Source organism: Vicugna pacos, chromosome 25 (genome assembly GCF_048564905.1).
Source record: "Vicugna pacos chromosome 25, VicPac4, whole genome shotgun sequence".
Lineage (NCBI taxonomy): Eukaryota > Metazoa > Chordata > Mammalia > Artiodactyla > Camelidae > Vicugna > Vicugna pacos.
Window position 1 is genome coordinate 10509296 of NC_133011.1, and position 23875 is coordinate 10533170.

A 23875-nucleotide genomic window follows, 5' to 3' on the forward strand; every position below is an offset into this window, starting at 1 on the left:
GGGACGAAGGCTCCCGGTGGTCACTGGCACCAACGCCTAGAACAGTCTTACCTGCAGAGCTCTCTCAGCATCCGCAGTGTAGGAAGCCGGAAGAGGGTCCTCTATGCCTAATAAGCCCCCGCAGCACCCCCTGCAGCCATTATCTGATTCCCTAGAGGGATGATCTTTTGCCTGCTCTGGTTTTTAGAACCAGTCCATATTCCTGGTCTGGGCTGGGCCCTGGGTTATCACTGCTCCCTTACTATGAGCTAAGCCTTGTCAGTGAGGACTTTTTGGTGATAGGTGAAGAATAAGAAACCAAGGCATTCATTATCCAACCAACATTTACAAAGTGGCTAGCTCGTCCCAAACACCTCCAGATGCTGCAGATTCAGTTGAGAACTAGCCAGTCCCCACCCCACGGCACTTAACACTTAAGAGGGCCAGGCAGAGAGGAAACACAGACACAAACAGATGAATTGTTTATTTGCAAACAGTATTGCATGCTACGAAGAAAGTAAATGAAGACTGTGTCAGACAGAGGGGCTGGGGATTGGTCAAATAACCACAGGCTGATTTGCTATTCAATTGTCCAGAAACTTAATCAAGCCAATTTATTTTAAGACTGAACAGTGAAATTTCATGTTCAAAATGATTGTCAGAAAATCTGAAAGATTAAATTATATCCCTTATACTCATTTTTAAGAAAGGAAGGAGAGAAAATAGGAGGGAGAGAGGAAGAAAAGGGGGAGGGAAGGACAAAACTATGGTCTAGAAGAGTTTCTCACAAGGTAGAGAGAATCCAGTTAACCCAAGCACACTATTCCCAAAGAATTCCGGCTAATCAAGGATCCGCTGCACCGAATAAAGCTGTATCTTTTTACTTTGACTAGTCAGATGGAAAATCTAGGAAATAGTGCTTATATTTATATATTTTTTTGATTTTGAAAATCACCTTCTCTTTTTACTAGAGAAAATCCTGGCATGGTTTTTATAAATATTGTTTTGCTCTCACATATATATCATTCTATAATAGTTCCTTTTGGATTTACAAATGACATCCTAGTCATCTGTGGTCTTTATATAACTGCCAAAATGACGCATTTGTAAAAGTTACAATATTTTTTAGATCAAAGTGAACCAATTTAATTAAAATTGATTCACAGCATGTTATCACTGACCTTGCAAATAGTTCGGGGTACATCCTGGACAGTACAAATTGCTTCTGTTTTTCTTGATTGACTAACAAAAGGCAGGGACATATTTCTCACAGTGAGTCCAATTAAACTGAGTGTGACATGGGCAGGGCCTGCATGATTTAGGTGTGAGTCCCTTACCGTCTATAAAAACAACTTTTAAAGTCAAAGGATAAAGGACATGACCCTGAGCTTGGGGCAGAACTGAGATTTTCCAAATCAGTTTTCTGTCATATTAAGATTCACGATTCAGATTAAGAGCCTGGTCAGAGCAGAGGCACTCTGGAATGTTTTTGGGTGTGGCAGCCCCAACTTAGGCAGACAGAAAGTCAGAACAGTGTAACTAGTAAGATCTGGAGTTTCAAAACGTGGTTCCAGGGGAGACGCCTGAACATCGCCACTGGAGGTGGCAGTTGGTTCAACCTTTTCTCCACCATCAGACACTCACGTAATGATCGATAACCTTTGAGGGCCCAGGAGAGCCGTTTGTTATACTTAGTAGCTCATGCAACTACCTTGTCAAGTGTGTACCATTACAGTGACCATTTTGAAGATGGGAAAACTGAGGCTTAGTCAGATATCTGGGCAATCTCACATACTGGTAACTGAAGGGGTCAGGATTTCAACTGAGGCAAGTGGCTTGAGAAGCCACACATAAACATTCTGCTTTGATTCTATCTAGATTTTTTGTTATTTCTACCTGAATTTTTTATTATAAATTTTTGTTAAAAGAGAAAAAATAAAGATTAGGTTGTTAAAACAAACCACCCACTCTCCAAACCAGGCTTAAAGACCACCCACTTAAGAGTGATCAGGACATCTCTACCTAGTGCTGCTGTACCTGGCAGAGAGGGGCAACTGTGATCTCCACAGAGAGGTGAAACCTTTGCCCTGGGAAGGGCCTTAGAGCCTTCTCACCAAGCCCAGACGCCTGGGACAAGGATGAGAAGGAGGAGACAATGGCAGTAACGAATAACAACAGCCATCACTGATTGAGCGCTCGCTCAGTGCTGGGCATTAAGGCGGCATTAAGGCATTATGCTAAGTACGTTAGATGGATTATCCCCATTGAGCCTTTCCCAAAACTTCTGAGTCAGGACTGTTACCATTCTGAATTTTAGAAGGAAGAAACTCAGACTTAAGCTATGTGCCCTGCCCAAGTCATGCAGGATTCCTAAGTGACAGCTATTTGAACCCTCATCTATATGATTGCAGAGCCTGAGTCCTTTGCCGCCTAAACTCTATGCAGCCCAAAGGTCACACCAAGCTGAATGTCATGTCATGAGGGATCAGGTCAACTGAGTCAGAAACAGTCCGCTAAGAAGAAAGTGGAAAGGATATAGCAGTTCAAACGTGTTCATCGAGCCACTGATTCATTCTATTATTCAACAAATATTTCTTGCACGCTCACTATTTGTTAAGCTCAGCTAGTTCCACTCATGAGCTCTTTAATTTGTTCAGCAAACATTTACTGAATGCTTCATCCTGGAGAGATAAAGATAAGTAAGTCCCTGTCCCCAGAAGCTCCTGCTTAGCGGAGAAGTTACAATGACAAATCTCTAAGAAAAAAGTCACTAACCCAAACAAACAAATAAAACCCCACTGACCCCGGGCTTGCTTTCTGGACTGCCCCCTTCCTACTCGCAGGACCTGGGGGCAGAGGGAGCTCACCTCAGCCTGAGAATGGGGGAAACTGGTTTCAGAGCTCCTGCTGTTGGGGTATGCTGCCCAGGGCGGGCAGATCTGCGAGAGGTAGCACTTTTTAAATTCATTCCTGAGTTTGGGATATCCAAAGACAAACCCAGATCTTAGTTAGGGGAGGGAATGCAGATTGAAATGACAGGAGAGGGGACTGGGGAGCAGAAAGATGGGCATGGATTGATGGGTGTCAGGGTGAGACAGGCCCCGTGTACAAGGGCAGACATCCCTGTGATGCTTAAAGAGCTCTGTGACATGACTATAACCCCGCAAGCTGAATTTTACAGAACATTCCAGAACGTATCAGTCTAAGAAACACCTGCTATCCTCAGTTTTGAAGTACAACCTAGTGACTGTGCCACTGGTGATATGTTGAGCCTTTAAGCTGAACCCCACTACCGCTGCTCCCAGAATCTTCAGCTCCCCAGAATCTTCTCTATCGACACATCCTTGACATCACCCAACACCCTGCAGCGATTCAAGTGTTTCCTAATTCTGCTTTTTATGATATACATATACAAGTCTTGACTATACATGGATGTTTTCCAAAAGATAAGAATATATTCTTAAATAATTAAATTTATACATCAGAGGCTTTATCAGACACACACTCTGAGCAGGTTAGGAAAGAAAGGCTGGGACTGTCCTTTCTTCCCAAATCCAACCCTGCAGGTTAACCTGGTTCCTTCTTCTAGGTTGGTGTGATATTTATTCTAACCTGTTTAATTTTTCCTATCTTATGTGAATTATTTTTTCTTTTCTTTTTTTTTTAATTGAGGTATAGTTGATTTTAACCTGATTTTATTGAAAAAAAAAAACAGAGGGGAAAAATAGATGAATGAACAAGCAGATGGGATGGCGCTGAGGAATGATACCTTTTCTGAGTGCTCGGTGGTTGGCAGGCACTGGAAATAGACTCATTTAATCTTCACAAGTGCCCCGCTGGGCAGCACCAGTAACCCTTACAAATGAGGGACCAAGGAGCAGAAAGGCTCGAAGACTTGTCTTCAGTCTCGTGATCAGGAAAATAGCAGAGATGGGATTTGAACCCAAATCTGTCTGGCTCTAAAGCCCCTGTCAAGGCCCAGCATGTATTCGGATCTCCCACCTGCCATTTGTCCAGGTCCTGTAGGCAAGTCCTAGATCTAGACAGAACCGTGCTTGGGGCTTATGAGGCCCTGATGAGAGGTCACCGGGAAGGAATCCTCTCCCCAGCCGCCTCCCCCAGTCAGATTATTCAACCGCAGTTGAGGAAAGAGGAGGAGAGGGAGAGAGAGAAGGAAATGAGCGCAACCTGACACATTTACTCCCTGAGAGCTCCTAGGAATGAGGGCAGTGCTCAGCTCAGCAGGACACTGTGACTGTCATCAGGCCGGGAGACCCACAGAGGGCATCCGGATCAGGGCAGAGGCGACCTGTCCAGGCAGGTGACCTGCTAGCAGAAGTCGCTCCAAGAACTGGGAGGGGCCCCAGGGAGCGGTGGGGGAGGCTCTGCCACCACCAAGTCTTGCCGTCCAGATCCAGCCTCACTTACTTGGTGAAGGAGTGGGGGAGGGGAGGGGTTTTCAGAGGCACTGAAATGACGCATGTGGCCAGCATTTGGGGAAATACTGAAAACCTGGGCTCCAAGACAATAGAACCTGTTCCTATGGGGCCTGTTCACGTCTTTCTTTCTTCTTCTTCTTTTTTTTATTGAAGTAAAGTTGATTTACAATGTTGTGTTAGTTTCTGGTGTACAGCATAGTGATTCAGTTATATATGTGGATATATATTCCTTTTCAGATTCTTTTCCATTACAGGTTATTACAGGATATTGAATACAGCTCCCCGTGCTGTACAGTAGGCCCTGTTGTTTATTTTATATATAGTACTGTGTGTATCTGCTAATCCCTAACTCACTTCTTTAACAAATACTTTTTGAGTGCCTCTGTGTGGCTGGCACTGAGACCACTGGTTGTGAATAAAACAGACACAGGCTTTTTGCCTTTGTAGTCGGTAGTCTGGAGGAGGCGGCATAGATAATAAACAAATCCAAATGGTAAAATGACAAATTTCAAGCATTGCTCTGCAGGTACAGTGGCGTGGGCCCTCGGGAGTCCTCCATTCAGATCACAGTCTTTGGGAGGCCGTGAGCTGGAGCTGGGAGGTACCCTGACAGGCTTGCTCGACAAGACAGTTCTGTCTGAACTAGTTCATCCTGCCTGAGCAATAATTCGTGACAGACTGTGCTAAGAGACAGTCTGCGCTTGCCCTGGAGGGAACTGAAGGTGGCCTGAGAAGACAGAATTTGGACCCTCAGAGGGTGGGGGACATGCAGGTGGGGTAGATGGAGATGGAAAGGGAACTTCCGGGCTCTTCTCACGCCGCTCTTGGGCAGCTGTGGGGGTAGGTGGAATGTTTGTGAGCACCAGAGCAGTAGATCAGATGGCTGCTTGTTCAAGACTATTCACTCCTTCCCTCCCCGCTCTGCGGTGAGCGTGCAGTTCCCTGTCACTTGACTTTGGGCTCAGCTGAGTGACTTACTGTGAGTCAGTGGGTTGGGAAGTGATGTCACAAAGGCCCAGACAGTTGGGACCGCCCTCCCACTCCTCTGCCACGGCCACGAACAGAGCTTTCCCTGGACGGCGGCTACCCCTTCAGCCTGCGCTGCAGAGAGAACGCACAGACCGAAACCCAACCCGAGACCAGGAGCCCAGCCCAGCCGGAGCTCAGCGCCTTCACGTGACCCACAGGAGCCACGCGGACTCCTGAGCGTGAGAACGAGAGCTTGCTGTGGTAAGCCGTGAGGTTTGGGGTGGCTGGTTACACAACACGATGTGGCAATCGCTCATTGACACAACCGGTACCTGTGCCAAGAGGTGCTTGGGAGAATTAGCCCCCGCTTGCCCAAGCCACCCCAAAACAAAGTGAAAACAATGGGTGTACTATGCAAATACAGCATCAAAAAAATTCCTTAGCGTTTGCCTTCCTACCATATTCCAACTCTCAGCCCCCACAGGAATTCAGGAGCTTCCACTCGTGAGCGCAGGCCCGTCTCTGCACATGGGCGCGGCCGCCTCCAGGGACCAGCCGCCCCCTTCCCGCCGATCCTCGGCCGCTCGGAGGCTCTGATCTTCAGGGATAAACGCGGAAGCTTTCACCTCTCCTGTGCCTTGACTTGTCTGAATCCCTGTGGGGATATGAACCAAGGCAAGTCAGGTGTCTTCCCCTGGCCTCACCAGATGTCTGTCTACTAACAGCTCTGTGAGAACAGCAGGGCGGAGCACATGGGGTACGGACACACAGCAGCTGCAGAATGGCATCTGGGCACAGAAGGAGAGGAAAGGGGGTCTTGCGGAGGCTTTGGTCCAAAGGGGCTGTCACTTCCTGCCAGCGTGCTGCTAACTTCCATCTCTCACACACTGTCCCCAATGCAGGACTGGGAATCTGCTGTCAGGAGCATGGGGATAAGCAGTCTTTGGTTCTCTGTAAGTGTCCATTACATCCTTTTCACCCAGCACATCTGCCTTCTCTGGTATGTATTGCATTCAGGTAGCAAAAGATTATCAAATAAATCTCTATTCTTTTTTCTTGGTCTCTATCTGACCACCTCTCTTGCCTCTTATTTCTGTTTCTTCCCTCTTCTGTTTCTCCTCCTCCTTTTCTTCCTCCCCTTTGTCTTCTTCTCTCTCTCTTTCTCTCCTTTCCTTTTCACCACCCTCGCACTTACTGTAACTAGACTCTGATTGGTTCTATGTGGATCGAATGAATATCTCTGGTCCAATCAATTGGGCCCAGGGTGCAAGATCGTGTTGAATAAACATTTCTGCAGAGAGCCCGTTTTCTGTGAATGGGGTACAACAGGAAGTTAAGGGGATACTGAAGGTGAGCGGAAAGCCCCGGAGCCATCTACCCTAGGCAGGGCCACCTCTGTGATTCCTTTGTACCTACACATTTCACACAGTGCTGAGTACCAATATATAATTTGTAGAAGCTGCAGACTGACTGGTTGACTGGTTAATTACAGAAATATTTTTATACTAGGAAAGAAAACCTACCTCCTTGGTGACAAGGGAGTATTAAGGGAACAAGATTCCTCAGCATCCCCAAGTAACACTGGACAAATAGCCAGTTAATAGGTGAACAGTCTCAACGCTGCTGCCTCTTTATTTTCTCTTCTCTTTTCCTTACTCCTCCTTTTTCCCTCTCTTTTTACTTCCTGTATTTCAGAGTTTAATCTTCCACTTTTCACTAGCACTTTTGCCTTGGCTTTTCCAAGCTTCCCAAATCAGGGTTGTAAAGGGAAAAAAAAAAGAATGTAAAACAGTGGGCAGAACACTAAAACCTTAATTAAGTTTTAGCACAATCTAGCTGCGTGACCTTGGGCAAATTACTTGATTACTCAGGGCTTTTATTTCCTCAAGCATTAAAGAAAAAAGGAAAGAAAGAAAAAGAGGACATGATGGTTTGCAGGCGATTTCCTTGGAGACTTCGATGTCTGCAGAAGTGTTTCCCGGGCAGTCACGGGGTAGGAAGTCTGATGGGGGAGCCCAACCCCAACTCCAGCCAGCAGAGCACCTCAGGTTTAGCAACAGGTTAAAGATGTAGGGTTCTACTCCAAATGGGACTAGCTGATCTCTAATATTCTTTTCCATTTCAATTAAGAATTTTGTTAGGTGGCTAGGAAAGTGTTCACAGGAGCTTTAAAAAGAGAGTGAGTGGTCTGCGTTTCTCTCGTGTGGAAGACTCTGGAGATCAAGGCCAGGGTGATTGCTCCAATATCAGCAATGACGCTCACCCTCATTCTTCCTGCTCTGCCGTCCTTAGCATTGGCTGCTGGCCCCCGTCTTCACAGGTGCCAAATAATTACTGAGCACCTGTCTACATGTACTTGAATGTTCACACGCATAAAAACCCAAAGACTACCAGGAGTTTCTCCAGGTACCTTGTGTGTGAAGTCTTCTACAGGAAGAGTTAGTAATTCCCACCTCTGGTGCCCACTCTACTTGGCTTATATGTGTCAAGTATTGTGTTTACCACGTTGTATTATATGTTGTCTTTCTGTATGTTATACAGATCTGGGCTCTTAACAACGGGCACTGTGTCTTACTCCTCTTTGGGCTCCTGATGCCAAATCCAGTGCCCAGCACCCAGTAGGAGCATGGCGCTTGTGGAATAAATGGATGAGTAGGTGGATGAGCCAATGCATCATTCTGTCCTCAGCTCCCATAGCCCATCTCTAACAGAGGAGGATCACACCCTTTGGTCATGTTTGTTTCCCCAAGGGAAAGAGACAGGAGGAACAGGACACAGCTGATCACCTGCAGGTCTGGAGCTGCAGAAGAGCGCTACGCTGGACATTTAAGGGACATGTGAGAATCCTCAGCATATATGTGAGGATTATAGGATAAGTTTAAATAAACTTGAAGTTTAAATGTATGGGATACAATGAGATCAGAGTGGGTCAATGGAGAAGAGAGAATAGGGAAGTCTAGGGAACACCCACATTAAAAAGTGGGTTAAAAAAAGAGGAGCCTGCAAAGGAGACAATAAGGAATGTAAAAGTAGAGAACAGAGGTGGGGAGAGCTGCGGAAGGAAAACCTGGTCAGCAGTAAAATGATGCAGTGAAAACCTACTGCATATAAAACAGATACACAACAAGGTCCTACGGTGCAGCACAGGGAGCCGTGTTCAATATCTTGTAACAACCTATAATGAGAAAGAATATGAAAAAGTATATTTATATATATATAACTGAATCACTATGCTGTACATCAGAAACTAACACAGCACTGTGAATCAACTGTATTTCAATTAAAAAAAAAGACACAGTGAGGACAAGAGGTTCACCTGCTTGATCCCCTTTCAACCAGTCTCTTGACTAGAGTTCCCCTCTTAACCAGAGCTCTAGAGAACCCAATCTCACTCTCAATCCCCTCCAAAAGAAGCACATTTTCCAGAAGATCAGAGGAATCTCTTCCTCATCTAACTATCACCACGGCACCTCCTTGGCTATATGGTAATTCTGCCTACAGCAAAAGCCACTTACAACTAAAATATATATTTAAGAAAAGAAAGCAGTTCCTGCTGTAGAGATTTTATGGCTGGATGGTCATAGCTTAGGTCTGTTGTGGGGTAACAAGGCCAAAATCAAACTAAGACGGGTTCAGAGGAGTAACCAGAAGCTGAGTCAGTTCTCCAGTGTTTCCCAAAGTGTATGCCAAGACACTGGTTATAGGGAGATGATGAGAAAAAACACCACCAACAAAAGAATCTGGTGGTTAAATGAGAACCAGGAGATGAGAATCAGCTTGCTGAGCCAGAGACTGGGAGGTGGAAGCTCACAATCAAGAGTGAGAGAGAAAGGTCCAGAGTTGGGGCTCAGAGGGCAGAACAGAGTGACAGCCCAGCATGTGAAACTCCAGCAGAGACAGACAGAGTGCCAAGTGAGCTCTGGGAAAGAAGAGGTGACTCACAGCAGGGACCCCAGGACCGTGCCCAGATCAGGACCGGTGCCTCGCCTGTACAAGGTATTCGTGCAGATTCAATGATTTAGGTAGGATTTGAGCTGCACTGGGAGTCACACAGAGAGGTATGTGGGAAGGTCACTTAGGGCAGGGGCAACATTTGAACAATAAATAGCCTGGATGTGGGGTTAGCTCTTCCGCAGGTGACTGCACAGGGGAGTGGGGGGTGGTGAGGCCTTAGCTCTGCGTGTTCTCAGCATCTCCCCAGGGAAGGGAGAGCTACTTTCAGCCTTGTGCTGTTTCAGGGCACAGCCCTAGAATGAAACAAGACCCACTGCCATCATCAATGCCAGCTTTTGACCGAGAGCAGCTGAAACCTGGGCCAGGCAGCCCAAATTCCCGCCTGGACAAAGCAGACACCCCGACTCTCCTGGCCTCGGCCACCCGTGTGGGGCCTGCTCAGCCAAGCTCAGAGTCTCCATTACTCCGTGCTGCAGGCTCCCAGGCAGGGCCTCTGCTGCTTTGTTTTGTGGCTGTTGCTCTGAGCCAGGACAGTGATGCTGGAATCTCCTCCCCAACCGAGACTCTCACTTTGTTCTGCAGGATGGCGCCACCGTTGTGTGCTCAGTCACACGCCAGAGTCATCCTCTCTGTACACTCTCCAGGCCAAGGAAGCAGGAGTTGCCGTGTCCTGGGTTTAAAAGGCTTGGGAGCTCTTGGGTAGGAAGAAGGTGTGGAGAAAGATATGGAGTGAGAATGTCTATAGATGTTGCAAAAGCCCAGCACCGAGCCTTCTGGAAAGACTTCAAATGAATTCTCACATTCAAAATACAACGTAAAACAAAAAATAGAAAGCTGTCCCTTTGTTCAATAGGCCCTTATGAGAAACTGATGAAGGCTGGGAGACGTTAATTAAAGAGTCAGCATCATTTTCTGGCCTCCCTCTGGTGGTTGATCTTTAATTTCTTAGAAGTTCCCTTAAGTGCCTAACAGTTCTTCCTGACTATAAAAGGGGTCCCCACAGTCTACAAGTCCCCACGCCGCTACTGCGACAAATAATAAAAGTGCTGATAAAGGCACTCAGAGAAGATGAGTATGCCTGGTGAGGACTGCGGAAACAGGTGAGTGAATTCCTCTATCCCGACTGATCCTCGCAGCGAATGAACGAGAACAGCGTACAAGAGTGAACAGGTATTTCAGCAGAAAATCAGGGAGACGTCCTGGGCTGCAGTCTCGGCTTGGCCATCTATCTGCTGGTCAAACTAGGTCAAAGTACTTAACTCCGTAAATGGAGATAATCACATCTACTTTGAGCATAGTTGTGAAGATTCAGTGAAATAATTATGAAGAATTTAGCAGGAGTGTCTGGCACCTGGTAAGTGCTTGGTAAGAGTTAGTGCCTCAGTGTGAAAAATCTCTGCCCTCCCTGTAAGGCTGTCCCTTTACACAGAACAGGTGGGAACACGGGTTCAGAGCCTTTGATCAGTAATTCCCCTCCCAGGAATTCACCTTAAGAAACTATACAACCAAGAGGAAACGAGATACAGGCATCAGGATATTCTTCACAAAGTTAGTAACAATACCAATTTTTTAAAAAAGGACTGCAACAATTAAATGATGAAGTACATTTATTGTAAAACATCCATTTTATGAACTATTCTGCCACCGTTAAAAATTGTTACAAAGAGGGAGGAAGGTATAGCTCAGTGGTACAGTATGTGCTTAGGGTGCACGAGGTCCTGGGTTCAATCCTCAGTATCTCCATTAAACAAACAAACAAACAAACAAACAAACAAACAAACCTAATTACCCCCCCCAAAAAAGCTTAAAAAATTGTCACAAAGAATAGCCAAAAGAATTTTTAAAAAGAAGAACAAAGTTAGAGGATTTATACAACCTGTTTTCAAGACTTACTACATCAGAAATCAAGACAGTATGGTATTGGCATGAGGATAAACGTGAACGAATCAAAACTGGGAGTCCAAAAATAAAGTGTTAGACCTTTATGGTCAATTGACTTTTGATAAAGGTGTGAAGGCAGTTCAATGGGGGAAAAGGATAGTCTTCAACAAATGGTGGTGGAACCATTGGATATCCACATGCAAAAAAAAATGAAAGAACAAAACAAAAAAATTAGACCTTATAATATACCACACACAAAAATTAATTCAGAATGGATCACGGGCCTAAATATAAGAACTAACACTACAAAACTTTAGGCTACGACAGAGGAGAAAATCTTTGTGACCTTGGGTTAGGCAAAGATTTCCTAGGTGATATGATACCAAAAGCATGATCTATAAAAGAAAGAGGCTGATAAGTTGGGCTTCATCAAAGTGAAAAACTTTTCCTCTTCAAAAAAATAGAATGAAAAGCCACAGACTGAGAGAAAATACTTGCAAATTATGTCTAACAAAGAACGTAAGTCCAGAGTATCTTTTTAAAAAAACTCTTATAACTCAGTAAAAAGAAGCAAACAACCTAGTTTCAAAACAGGCAAACACTCTGAATAGTCATTTCACCAAAGAAGATATAAAAAAAGCTACTACACAGGAAAAGATGTCCCACATCGTCAGTTAGTAGGGAGATGCAGACTGAGATCAATGAAACACCACTTCCCACCCTCTTTAAAGGCTAGAATGAAAAAGAGAGACAGTAACAAGTACTGGCAAAGATGTGGAGAAATTGGAATCTTTATACATTGCTGGTGGGAATGTAAAACGGTACAGTCACTTTGGAGCAGTTCAGTTATTTCTTTAAAAGTTAAACACAGAGTTACCAAATGACACAGCAATTCCACCACTAGCTATCCCAGCCAAGAAAAATGAAAACGTATGTTCACACACACGCATATTCATAGCAGCAGTGTTCATAACAGCTAAAAATTGGAAACAATCCAAGTGTCCATTACCGGGTGAGTTGATAATGTGTGGTATAACCATTCAATAGAATATTATTCAGCAATAAAAAGGAGCGAACTACTGATACATCCTACACCTCTGATGGTCCTCAAAAACAGCTTGCTAAGTGAAATTAACTGGACACAAATTTACATAAAATTTCTAAGAAATACAAAGCTATGACAGAAAGCTCTGTGGTTTCCAGGAACTAAAAATGGGCACAAGAAAATGTTGGTACAGGTGATGGAAATGTTCTAAAACTGTGTTTTTAACAACTCTACAAATTTACTAAAAGTCCTTGGATCATACACTAAAATGGGTTAACTTTATGGTATATAAATTATATATCAACATAATACTTTAAAACCTGCTATGAAGATTGTGTAGTAACATGAACACGTTGTATGATACCTTAAGGAAACACAAAAAAGCTAGTGCAAAATACATACGTATTTAAGATGCAAAGTAGGTCAGTGACTACAACCATGGACTGATCAGAATAAAGATGAAGGAACCAGCAAAACCGGGAATTGTTTTTTGTCTTCTAACAAAGTGTTCTTTAATCACTTTTTTTGTTGTAGTAGAAAAGATAAAAAGCTGAGACAGACTGTTCTGTGTTTGGTCTTTTAGCTTTGCAGGGAGTGGGGGAGGAGACAGCAACACCTGCTAGCTTTCCAGTCCTTTTCTCCTGCTTTGCTAGAGAGATTTACAGACATTAGCTCATTAATCCTCAACAATCCACGAAGCAGGCAGGGAATAATATTACCTCCCCCACCTTGCTGATTCTGGTTCACTTAAAGGTATAATTGTTTTGCATTTATGATGAGGGCTTTATGTGAGGCAAGTTCTAATCATATTTTATATGTTATAAATCCCCACATATGTACACAACAGAACAAGTGGATTACATTTTACCTGCCTATTCGGAACTAGGTTATTTCTCCGCCACTCTCAGTGTCCTCTTATCCGTTCTGAGCTAAAGCTGAAGTGTCACGTTACCTTAGCTTCCAAACAAAAAAACCACTAGGCCTGCTAAATGCTACCGGTTGGCCAAAATGGGAATTTCTCTTCCCGTGCTATCCTCATGCTATCTGGACAGGAGAAATGAATGGCCAGGCACCAGCTTATGCAGGTGAGTGATGGCGTCCCACTGTGTTTGAGGGAGGTCTTACTTTTTCTCCATCACAAACAGATAAGGTCTCATGTTACAGAACAACTGACTCCCAAAGAACAAATCCTGAAGAATGTCCTTGTCACTCATAAATTCCACTATATGTCCCCTTGCCTAAGATGCCCTGTCCCACCGTATTTATCAAGTGACTTTCCTTTATAACCTCTTTAAAAGTCCTATCTCCAAATACAGTCATATTCTGATGTACTGAGGGTTGAGACTTCCACATATAAATCCAGTGGGGGGACACAATTTAGTCCATAACAACAGTGATGAAGAGGATCATAACTTTTTATTGAGTGCTCACTGTATTCTGGGCAACTGACTTTCCACCTGCTATCTCATTTAATTGTCAATAACCCTAATAATTACTATATGTTGTCATTCCTGGTTTCTAGGTGAAGGAATCAAGGCTTAAGGAGATTAAGTCACTTACCCAAGATCATAGAGCTAATGTTTAGTGGAAATAGGATTCAATCCCAAATTATTTTGCCTCTAGAATTACACTCTTAGTCATCTACCTGGTACATAACAGGTGTGCAATGCATGTCTGAAGAAAGAACGACCAAGTAAATGAATGAAAAAACGAATAACATGGATATGGTGACATTTCAATTCAGTTGTACCATAGACCATATCATAATTTTGAGAAACCTTACAAAAATTACACATAGATGACTGTCCCATAGGTAATTTTATTCTTGTCTTCTAATGCCAGGTTTTTTAAAGGGATTCTATCAAGTTTAAAATCTCCCACTTTTTTGTTTTAAAAATAAAATCTGAAGTCATACAATCGAAGAACTTGAGAGCTGGCAGAAGTTTCAAAAATTATCCAGTTCAAACACTGTCTTTTCTAAATGAGGAAATAAAGGCTCAGTGAGATCAGCCGATTTGCCATCACTTCATTAGACTGGTAGGTAACACGTTAGTAACTATGCACTATTGTTCTCATTATTTATCATAGCTGAGCTCTTAGATGTGGAGAAATCAAATTAGGTTTTCCTTTTCCCCAGGATCATTCCCGAGTAGCTGGCGTATTAGACCTGGGAGGAGGCAATAGAAGGGGTCAAATCCGCAATCTTTCAAAGCCGCCTTCGAAATTCCTTTTCCCCACTTGCCTTTTCTTCCCAGTGCAGCTCATCTAAACAAGAGGAAGGGCGATTTCACTTCCATACCCTGGCTGGGAGGCATATTCCCTCACCACTGCTGATGAAAGGAAAAGCAAAGTCTTGCAAAGTTCCCAGGAAAATTAAGCTTGTGTATGGGCTGGTGCCAGGGAACCAGCTCGTGCTCAGGGCCACACTGCTCTTGACAGCGTCTCCTGCCGGGGCACTGGGCCTGGCCACAGAATCTTGGAAAACCTCAGATCCTTAGAGAGGAACTCAGAGCCTATTGAGTCCAACTTCCTCAGATGAGAAAATGAAGCTGTAGGAGATGAGTGACTAACTCAGGATGAATCAACCAATTAAGGAGAGTATTGGACTCAATGGGCCTCTTCCAGGGATGAACTGGGCAGAGCATAAAGTTTCAGTCACACCTAGCATCTTCCTTATAGCCGAGCAGTATTTTCCAAAATGTGGTCTGCCAGTTACGGTTACACAAGACGTTTTCGGATGTTTAAATAAACTTTTTTTTTTTTTTAAGAAATGGGCCAACATTTTTTTCTCTTAATCATTACGCATTTGTTTCAATTGATATTAGAAAAATAGCCCATGTAAGCTATGAATTCACAAGTAAAAATGATTTTGAAGACACTGACAATTTTATTCAACAATATTCTATTTAGATAAAATAAGTGAGTTGATTTAAAGGAAAAAAATCAGTAAATAATCTTACCGATGGCATGATGATAGAGCAACAATCATGAGACAGTGTCTGTTATTGAAGTGTGGGACACACCGAACCAAGATAATTCTCTCCTTTTTATAGAAGCATTAACTGATGTGTGGAGAGGGGACAGGATCTGCTCATGAACAGGACGAAAATGTTTTTACTTAGAGGTGAGGGATCTGGCCTGGCCCTGCCCTTACAAGCAAGTACCAGGGCTGCTCATTTATGTTCGCAGGGCACGAGGGCTATCATCAAACAGAGCCCCCCCCCTTCAGATAAGTATTATAAATACATTGTGAGAACAGTAACTGTCTTACACTTTAACTGATACACTCATATGTCTGGTGATGAAATGATGAACCAGAATCTCTCTGGATGCAAATGTTCTCAAGGTAATCTGTCACTTATCAGATCCCAGTCTTTTATCTGAAAAATTGGCAGATTGGACAGCAACCGGTCTACACTTGTCCACCATAGCTGCTGTTCTGACATGTTTACTGTGAACAAATACATTTTGTTTTTATAGGGTGAATAATATCCTGAAAGGGCAACTTAGGTTTCTCATTGCCCAATTTAAGCTGGTCCCCGATATCCTTCACCTTTAAGTAGTTCGTTTCTTTATTTCAAATGCCTCATTAAATCCTCAAAATTCACAGAGTTGAGTAATGAGTGAGGGAAAGACTTTCTGTAGACTTTTGCTGTGGTTGTTTTTACTGTTCGCAAAGTTACCACCTTAAAGATTTGTATCTGGAACATTTGTAATCAACTGGCAGAGGCTTAATTCCCACTCAGAGGAGGATGAGGCATTAATCCTCAGATATGAAGTATGTTGGCCCCAAATTCTAGGCCCAGAATCCTCTTCTTAGCCCAGTCCCTGGAGGCCCCTGGGTAATCCATTAAACCTCCTCCTCCTACAGAGAGACTTGTGCTAATGTCTTCCTGGAGACTCAAAGGAATATCCTAAAACAAACTGGAAAGATGCAAGTCCAGTCCTGGGGTGGGATCTCACAGGCATGTGAATGGTATGCAAGACTACAACAAACCACAGGGCAATGCCTGGGCTGACCTTTCTAGAATGCTCCACTCTCCCTTGTGTTAAATGCGGTTTAAGACATTTTCGTGGTCTTAGGAACATCCTCCTTCTTACTCCCAAACCTCCCTTTATCAGGTCATGAGAATATGGTAGCTAAGAATACAAGTTTTGAAACTGAATACAAGTTGGCAATTAGAGTCTCATGAGATAAATACAGCTCCAGGCCTGGGAAAGATCTCACATGCTTAGTACATAGCTGGCACTCAACACAATCACTGGGGTCGAGCCCTCACCCAGCTCAGCTCTCTCATTCTACCGGACACTCTGTACTTTTCCTTTCCTTTTTTTTTTAATTGAAGTATAGTTGATTTACAATATTGTGTTAGTTTCAGGTGTATAGCGTAGTGATTTTTCATTGTTGCATTTTATATTCATTATAGGTATTGTAAGACACTGGTACAATTCCTTGTGCTATTAGTAGGTCTTTGTTGCTTATCTACTGTATGTTTAGTAGTTTGTATCTGTTAATCCCACACTCCTAATTTGTCCCTCCCCCACCCCCAATCCCCTTTGGTGACCTAAATTTGTTTTCTATGTCTGTGAGTCTGCTTCTGTTTTGTATACAGATTCATTTGCATTATTTTTTACATTCCACAAATAAGTGATATCCTGTAGTATTTGTCCTTCTCTGTCTGATTTATTTCACTAAGCATAATATTCTCTAGGTCCATCCATTGTTGCTCTGCACTTTTTCCAGTTTCACTCTAGATATTCTGAGACCCAAAGTGGAAGCCACAGTTCTTGTCTGGTCTCTGGTCTTGGCTGGCTTTCCTCCCACTCCAACCTGCAGCTCCCACCTGGCCTCTCATTTCTACCCAGCTCTTCCATGTAACTCCCTTTTCTTCTTGTTGTCATCTTCAGATGGAAACCAGAGCCTTTCCGATGAGACACTCTCATGTCAGCTCAAGAATTTGACACAACACGTTGGAAGACCCACTTGCTTCAAGTCAACATTCTGCATCTGCCACAGACAGGACATTTGCATGTTCTCATAGGAGATCTTCTTCAAGGGAAAACAACATCACAAAGAATTTGGGTTGGAGATACAACTGTTGGAGACCCTCTATAATGACTGGAAGGAAATGGTGAGAAAATATACTTTGAAGAGGATGTTTAATCTATACGAATGTATCTTGTATTTTGGTATCACCACAGGTAAAGTGTTTTCTACCAGATTTTGCTAATGTTACCTGATCTGTCCTCATGTCCTGCTGAGTGGGCAAAATCCAGGTGAGCCTGTCTCCCCAGACTCAGCTGGTTGCACTTGGTGAGGGCGCAGTTCTGAGATGGCCCATTGCTAGCCTGTGACACAGCCTGGCTCAATGGCTGAGCCAGTCAAATCTTCCTCTCAGGATTTAGGTGAAGATGCCCAGAAGGAAGTTAGCTATGGTTGCTGAACCTGGAAGATCATGCATATTTGGGGACTGAAGGCCATTTGGGGCCATGTGTAGACAAATAACCAGAAATAATCAGCTGGCAAGGAAGAAGATAAAGGAGGCAACACACACAGACTTTCCTGTGAGGAGGGAAGTTGGAAAGCTGAAGAGAACATTTCCTAGAGCTGCCTTGATTCTTGCATTTCCTGGGGCTGGGCTTTTGGCTCTTCCAGGACCCCTACACACACATATCCTTTCAATAAACCCTATTACGTCTGAAATAACTTGAGTGAGTGAGTATTCCTGATTAAGACAAAACCAAGGTGGAAGCACTGAGTTAGTTTTTATGAATATTAACCTAGGTGACCATCAGAGCCTTCTTCAAGAGCAGGTTGGTTAGTGACCCCTGCTCAGTGTTGGACAGAACATCAGCCCAGGGGATGCACCCATCCATGCTCAGTCCTCATATCAAGACACTTGCTTCTGCTATTTTGCTTTAAAGGATCTGCACATCCTCAAATCTTTCTCATGCAGAATCATAGACTCTCACTGTGGGAAAGAAATGAAGCCATCATGCCCAACTACCCAACCCATGGTTGCATCGCCCCACACATCCCTGGCCAATGATTTTCCAGTTTTGACTTGAATACTTCCAGGGGCAGAGCATTATAATCAAATCATTTTCATGCTGCCATTTATTGATACCTACAAACTGTGTGCTAGGCACTGCTACTTTACCTCTCTTAATTTTTCGGAAAACAGAAAAGTTGCGTTGTAAAGGAGAAATAGAAGAGAACCAGCATTTATTGAGCACCTACCATGTGTCTTTCTCTTCACGGATGCTCTCTCATGTTATACACAAAAACCCACTGAGATTACTTTCAAAAGAAGGAACTAGGGCTCAGTGAGGTCAAACTGTTTCCCACAGTCATAGCCACACATAGAGATAATAGTTGTGCCAATTAGAACTTTTTGCTCAGATTCAAAAAGCATTTCTATTACTCAAGCAAAAATAGAATTTATTGGGAAAATAGAGGTAGCTCATGAAATTGAGAAAATGTTGAAGAATTGGATTGGGGATGATAATCCTGTTCTTCAAGGGCCAACAGCATTGTAAGGAATTTAGATTGGAGATACAATCCTTAGAGATTCTCTTTAAAGACTGGAAGAAAATGGTGGGGAAATTTAGCTTGAAGGAGATGTTTAATATACAAAAACGTGTCTTGTATTTTGGCATCCTCACTGGTCAGGGCAATGCTCAGCTTCAGTCATTTTTTTCACCATCATGTTACTCAGTTCAAGATAGAATGTCCTGCGAGAAAGAATCTGACTGGGCCAACTTGGATCACGTGCTCAGCTCTTGGCAAGGAGTGAATAGTATAACCTGACTGATTGTCCCAAGACTGCTCTCAATGGGGAAATGTTATTTTCCCAAAGGAAATCAGGTCATTGCTTTTGGAATAAGAAGGAATGGACTCTGGAAAGCAAAACCAACAAATGCTTACCACAGTGATGGAACTGGCATTCAGTCTTTCCACTGCTTTTTAGAAGGAGGGATAGTGAACTCATCTTTAGATGGATCATAATCTTTTCCCTTCCAACTTCCTCTTACTGATCTTGGCTTTCCAGCTTGGAGCTACACAACACCAGCATATTCTGACAGTCCTTCAATTATCTGAAGACAATTATCAGATTCTTTCCTCCCCAGCCCCCCAGCGCTAGTCTGCTCAACTCCTGGCTATAAATATATCTGGTTCCGTAAACTCTCCTTCATATGACATGATTTGAGTATCTTTTTCCCTCTGGTTGTTCTTTTTAAAACCTATTTCAGATTGTTTACTTTCTCGCTTAAAGCATGGTGACCAGAGGAACCCGAGGTAACACTTCTGATACGCTTTGTTCAAAGCAGAGTAGAGCAGAACATCTCAGAATCACTAAACCTTAAAGACCAAATGGAAATTTACTTCCACATCCTGCTTGATGAAGGTCCTAGTGCCTGATGGGTCTAGTTCTGTATCTTAGCATTGCCATTTGTAAGCCGGATTTATGCTATGTAAGCAGGCTTCCTTCACTGTTACCTATAATCATGACACAGACTTACGGCCACTGTAATTATTAAATTAGAGACTGCGTGTAGAATGTTTGGCACAGTACTTGGCCCACAGCACGCTCTCAGTATATTTATTACTATTACCATTTGTCATTATTATTATGCTGCCCCAAGTAAGTGGCCATTCAGCCTTTCTGTGGCCACTGAAAGTCAGTCACTGCCAGAGAAGCCAAGTCTGTTTTTCAGGGTTTTCTCAAAGACACACAAGGGACAGCTTAGTCGAAGAGCACAAGGGTCAGGATTTATGTACACTATCAGAAGGAAATAGCAGCTGGGAAATAAGAACGGGCTTGCAGGAAACTGTGTAAAGCTACAGCGTAAGGAGACCACTTTAAGGTGCTTCCCTTTGGGCAGGTAAAGCGCAGGTAAAAGCTAATTTGGCTTTGTGCTTTTTAGGATTCGCAGGAAGTAGTCATTATGTCTGAATCTGTGAAGATCAAGTTCAATTATCAAGCGGTGAAAACCACCATGCAAATATTTGTCATTGATAAGATACTTAGTAATCAGAGTGGCTTCTCACACCCATAGTAAGCTCTGCTCACAGATCTTTCAAATTTGAATTTACTACTCCCACACCAATTAGGCAAATAAAACAAAGCAGGCCTGGAGTTTACCTGCAGTATATAGCCTAGAAAATGACCATTGTCCTTTGCTGCACAGCTACTGAGGCCGTCTCAGCATGGCTGAAGAGTGACAGAGGTGAGGCCCACGCTCTCTGGTGTGGCACTCAGTGGTGTCAGAGACAACAGCAGACTTTAAAGTGTGTGCACCACTAGGAGGATGTCCAGAGACAGTTAAGGGAACTTCCTTCACTTACGATGGGGTTACATCCCAATAAATGTGTTGTAAGTTGAAACTAATGTTAAGTGGATAAAGCATTTAACACCCCTAACCTACTGAACATCATAGCTTAGCCTAGTGTCCCTTAAACATGCTCAGAACACTGATATGAGCCTACAGTTGGGCAAAATCATCTAACATACAGCCTATTTTGTAATAAAGTGTTGAATATCTTATACAGTTTACTGTATACTGTCCTGAAGATGAAAAACAGAATGATTGTAAGCATCTTGGTTGTCGGCCCTTGTTGGTGATCACATGGCTGACTGCCCAGCAGCACTAGGGACTATCACACCACATATCACCAGCCAGGAGAAAGATCGAAATTCAAAATTCGAAGTATGGTTTCTACGGAACGAGTATTGCTTTTGCACCATCATAAAGCCAAAAAAATCAAACACCGAAGCATCATTAACTCAGGGATCATCTGAAATCGAACTCTGTTGAGTCCAATTTGTCCATGAAGGACCAACTCACCATGCTCATCATGGTCTCGTGATCCCTGGCAATGTGCCTGTCTCAGGACAGGAGTTCAAAGCAGTGAATAATGAATGGACTGCCTGGGTTCAGATCTTAGCTCTGCAGTACGATCTTTGCGAAGCTCTGGAACAAGTCTGGGTCTCCATCTCCTTGTCTATGAAACAGAGATCATGATAGTACCTGTCTCAGGATTGCTGTGGAGGTGAAATGAGAACATGCAGCCAGTTTAGCACAGCCCATAGCACATAGTAAGAGCTCAAGAACTATAACTTGTTATTGTTCTGACTTTCCATTATTATCACTGACTTCTGATCAGTTCTGGGAAAAGGTCTATACCCCATCACCTTCACATTTACACACACACCTAAAGAGTTAAATTGCCACATTAGCAGCTGTTTTACCACCAGCAACAGTCAACAATGAGACAGCTCAGGTTTTGTTTGCTTGTTTGTTTCTGCCAATTGAATTTTAAGATCCTCTGCTTCCCTATAATTAACTCTTTGAAGTGGCAAGGCCATTCAGGGTGTAATTACAGCTGTCCCATCTTCCTGGCCTCTCCCTGCCGCCACCACACTCCCAGGGCCTCCGGGATGCGCATCCTGGGACTCTGCCTTGGTACTGCAGTTTCTAGAGCACACAGAGCAATGGGAAGCATTCATTTGGAGGTGACTTAAATCTTTTCCGCACTGTGAAAGAAGGGGTGACTTTACATTTTTTAGAAAACTAACTTGGTAAATTAAAAAAAATTAATTACTTGGAAATGTTCAAAGAGTTTTGAGTTTATTTGAGCAATGTTTCCTGTAACATTGCAATTCTCAGGTCCCAGTCTCCCTTGGCTTTGTCTTCCCCCTTCTCATCAGTGACGAATATGACACGGGAAGTGAAAGCGATACTTCGCAAAAACCCCTTTGAATCAAAAGATTTTGGGGGTTGTAGAGCTCAGTGGTAGAGCTCGTGCTTAGCATGCATAAGGCTCTGGGTTCAATCCCCATCACCTCCACAAATAAATAAATAAGCAACCCAATTACCCCACCAAAAAAGAATTTTAAAAAAAGGGATGTAATGTATGTGGGTCTATATCTGCACAGACTTTCCATTATACTGTATATTATGCATATATTGTCTTAATGTCCTTTTATTTTAAACACCAAACTACTTTCTTTAATTACATTTTATTGAAATAGGATTTTTAACTTCCAAAATATACAGATAATGTACAATTTATTGAGGAAAAAGCAAAAACTTCGCTTCTCTGGGTGTATTAGGAAAGCTAGCAAACATTTCTAGATTGTCTTAAAACAGACGCTTCCCTTCAAGGAGCCCATCGTTTGCTCTCAATGGTATTATGACTCCTTTGAAAACAAAGAGGGGAAAAAACAGTCAGGGGAGGGGCAGGACTTTTCAATTCTATTATCTTTGGCATTTTGTACCAGTCTGGGGTTTCTCAAGTCTTGAGACAAGAAACACATATTCATTTTAGACATTAAAAAAAAAGTTCTGAATGCCTTTGAGTTTCTTCCTTGAGCTGTCTAGAAGGAACTATTTATTTTGCTTCTTTACCTTGCAAATAGCTAACGGCTTCCAGCCAGGGCTCAACCCAACCCTTTTGTGCCCTGCAGTCATCGCTGTGTCTTTAAAAGAAAAGCGATTCTCTGGAATGCTGTGCGTGCACATGCCTGTCGGACTCAGCAGGCCCCACCTGCTGAGCAGGTAAACCAGATCCTCCGACCGGCCTCTGCGGCCACATTCCAGCCAGGCAAGCTCCTGCTCTATAATTGTTACCTGTCAAACAGGTCAACCAGGCACTTGGGTCGGGTCCAAACACGCGCATGTTCCCACGAAACCCTAAACCAGCAAACCTTTGACCTTTCCTTAGTTCCCAAGTTCCCTTGATTATTTTAACCGGGGCTGATTTAAACCGGAATGATGACTTCTTAACGGGCACACCGGTTCTTCTTTCTCCCATCACCATGCTGATCATGCTCTGTTTGGCGTTTCTGGGGTAGCTCACCATGGTAATTCAAGACGACCGGAAGGCGCAGGTCGGGGTAGCAAGGGCTCCAGAAATGAAATCCACTCGTCCTAAATCACTCATGGGAATCACAGGCTGTCCACCCTCACCAAATGGAGAGTGAATTCCCTTGGGTGGATAAAAACGGAGGTGACACGCAGGTGAAAATTCCTTTCTGACACTGGGTTGGCAGTGGAGGCTGTGGCCTGTGGGCTCAGCCCCAAACCTACTACAGGTAAGACCTTGAGAAAGTCATGGGACCTGCCTGAGCCTCAGCTCCTCTCTCTAGTAAAGAGAAGCAGGGGGCTACATAGGCTGTAAGCCCTCTTCCAACTCCACTTCTATTTTCTTTCCTTTCATTGATGCCACTCAAAATAGGGAGATCATGTCACAGGCATGCTGATGCCTCTTCACCCTTGATATCTGGGGCTGGGTGGGTGGACTGGGCACTGCTAGACGGCCCTGGATTGGCTGAGGGCCCATTTTCGGTTAGATGACCAGGTCTAGGGCACTTCCCTCATATGTGGAAAAACGCTGGGCTTCCCCTCTTGGGACATCTGGATAGAATACAGACTATTTACCTAAACCTCACTTTCCCCTCTGTATCTCATCTCGGGAGCTCTGTCATCTTTAACTGGGGGATGTGATTATTTCAGTGGTTTTGGTAGCCCAGACTATCCTTCTCATTCTACTGATAATGAATTCAGAATCAAAACCACAGGCTCTCTGAATCCACACACTTCA

The 23875-nt window shown here is 43.6% G+C and overlaps 2 long non-coding RNA genes and 1 other non-coding gene across 6 annotated transcripts in view; 2 read left to right on the forward strand and 1 right to left on the reverse strand.

The window, feature by feature from the left end:
- Nucleotides 1-23875, reverse strand: part of LOC116285596 (uncharacterized) — a 77622-nt gene that overhangs the window by 10531 nt on the left and 43216 nt on the right. For all 3 annotated transcript variants that reach the window (XR_012064129.1, XR_004195278.2, XR_004195277.2), the window contains one exon: nt 5846-6042. This is a non-coding gene — a long non-coding RNA (uncharacterized lncRNA). The remainder of the gene's footprint in view (nt 1-5845; nt 6043-23875) is intronic.
- Nucleotides 5014-10249, forward strand: LOC140689252 (uncharacterized). Of its 2 annotated transcripts, XR_012064128.1 has the most exons (3): nt 5060-5648; nt 5872-6387; nt 9924-10249. It is a non-coding gene; the product is annotated as an uncharacterized lncRNA (long non-coding RNA). The 2 variants fall into 2 exon arrangements; XR_012064127.1 differs by lacking the exon at nt 9924-10249 and having other exon boundaries at nt 5014-5648; nt 5872-6687.
- TRNAP-AGG (transfer RNA proline (anticodon AGG)) lies at nt 11012-11084 on the forward strand. The gene has a single exon. It is a non-coding gene; the product is annotated as a tRNA-Pro (tRNA).